A 2,500-nucleotide genomic window follows, 5' to 3' on the forward strand; every position below is an offset into this window, starting at 1 on the left:
GCGGTCCGCGGCAGCACTATCAACTGAAACCACCGGACAACAGATTCAGGGCCTGAGAGTGCAACGAATCCATCGGTCTCGGCGGGAGGCGCGCCAAGAAGAAGAAGGAGGAGGAGGAGACCAGACCGGACCGGACCGGACCCCACCCTTTCTTCCTCCTCGACACCGTCTCCCGCCCGTTTCCACGTGCCGGACGACGCCCGGTTAGAGACGGGCGCGCCCTTGACGAGATGAAGCAGGCGTTACGCTTTGGGACGCCGAAGGGGCTGGGGAGCACCAACGACCGTCAGTGAGGGAGGAGAGAAAACGCTTCTCTCGACCCGTCGTCAGCGAACGCACCGAACCTTCTACGGACCGTGAGACGCCGGCCGACAAGCCGAGCCCCGGCAAAGGAAGCCCGGCGAGGCGGCCGTGCGCGTTCACACTTGGACGCGCAGGCGGGAAGCTCGGCAGCCGGGCGGGTAGCCTGCGGGGAGCTGGTGGGCTCCCGAGACTCCCGTCCCCCGACTCGGGCCTCGCACGCCGAGCGGTCGCTAGCTTGCCAGTGCAAAAGACAGAAGCGCGGGGGCAGTAAAGCCAGGCGGACGGGTCGACCGTTGCCGGCTGTGCGCCGACCGGAGCGATCCGCCACGCCACGCCGCGTCCCCCACAACCAGGGTGTCGCATAAGGCGCTGCGAAGGTGGACCTTGATCCACATTGGGCAGAGCCTGAGTTGAGGCCCCCCAGCACGTGCCTGGGGACCAGGCGTTGAGGAGTAGGCCTTTTTTTGAGGGCCCAGAAAGTATTTTGGCAATTGTAGCGAGGTTTTGGAGTTTTATCCACAACCTTTACCTGCCTTTTTTTCTTTTTTTCCTTTTTTCTCTCTCCGAGCATGCCAAAGTTGATAGAAAACGCGGTTCGGCATGGACGGGAGCAGGCGTTGAGGAGTAGGCCTTTTTTTGAGGGCCCAGAAAGTATTTTGGCAATTTTTTACTTTTTTATCCACAACCTTTACCTGCCTTTTTTTCTCTCCGAGCATGCCAAAGTTGAGAGAAAACGCCGTTTGGCATGGACGGGAGGAGGTGTGGAGGAGTAGTCCATTTTTGAATGGCAGCGGAAAGATTTTGGCAATTGTAGCGAGGTTCTTCGGACTTTTATCCACAACCTTTACCTGCCTTTTCCTCAGCGAGCATGCCAAAGTTGAGAGAAAACGCCCTTCGCCATTGACGGGACCAGACGTTGACGACTACGTCTTTCTTTTTTTCACGGCGCCTGAACGATTTGGGCAATTCTCCACAGCGCGTTTACTTTTTATCCACAACCTTTACCTGCCTTTTCCTCAGCGAGCATGCCAAAGTTGAGAGGAAAACGCCGTTTGGCATGGACAGGAGCAGGCGTTGACGACCAGGTCTTTTTTTTGGTCTTTTTTTTTCACAGCGCCGGAAGGATTCAGGCAATTCTCCAAAGCCGGTTACTTTTATCCACAACCTTTACTGGACCTTTTTTTTCTTTTTTTCCTTTTTTCTCTCTCCGAGCATGCCAAAGTTGATAGAAAACGCGGTTCGGCATGGACGGGAGCAGGCGTTGAGGAGTAGGCCTTTTTTTGAGGGCCCAGAAAGTATTTTGGCAATTTTTTACTTTTTTATCCACAACCTTTACCTGCCTTTTTTTCTCTCCGAGCATGCCAAAGTTGAGAGAAAACGCCGTTTGGCATGGACGGGAGGAGGTGTGGAGGAGTAGTCCATTTTTGAATGGCAGCGGAAAGATTTTGGCAATTGTAGCGAGGTTCTTCGGACTTTTATCCACAACCTTTACCTGCCTTTTCCTCAGCGAGCATGCCAAAGTTGAGAGGAAAACGCCGTTTGGCATGGACAGGAGCAGGCGTTGACGACCAGGTCTTTTTTTTGGTCTTTTTTTTTCACAGCGCCGGAAGGATTCAGGCAATTCTCCAAAGCCGGTTACTTTTATCCACAACCTTTACTGGACCTTTTTTTTCTTTTTTTCCTTTTTTCTCTCTCCGAGCATGCCAAAGTTGATAGAAAACGCGGTTCGGCATGGACGGGAGCAGGCGTTGAGGAGTAGGCCTTTTTTTGAGGGCCCAGAAAGTATTTTGGCAATTTTTTACTTTTTTATCCACAACCTTTACCTGCCTTTTTTTCTCTCCGAGCATGCCAAAGTTGAGAGAAAACGCCGTTTGGCATGGACGGGAGGAGGTGTGGAGGAGTAGTCCATTTTTGAATGGCAGCGGAAAGATTTTGGCAATTGTAGCGAGGTTCTTCGGACTTTTATCCACAACCTTTACCTGCCTTTTCCTCAGCGAGCATGCCAAAGTTGAGAGGAAAACGCCGTTTGGCATGGACAGGAGCAGGCGTTGACGACCAGGTCTTTTTTTTGGTCTTTTTTTTTCACAGCGCCGGAAGGATTCAGGCAATTCTCCAAAGCCGGTTACTTTTATCCACAACCTTTACTGGACCTTTTTTTTCTTTTTTTCCTTTTTTCTCTCTCCGAGCATGCCAAAGT

This window comes from Babylonia areolata, unplaced genomic scaffold, assembly GCF_041734735.1.
Source record: "Babylonia areolata isolate BAREFJ2019XMU unplaced genomic scaffold, ASM4173473v1 tig00009108, whole genome shotgun sequence".
Taxonomy (NCBI): Eukaryota; Metazoa; Mollusca; class Gastropoda; order Neogastropoda; family Buccinidae; genus Babylonia; species Babylonia areolata.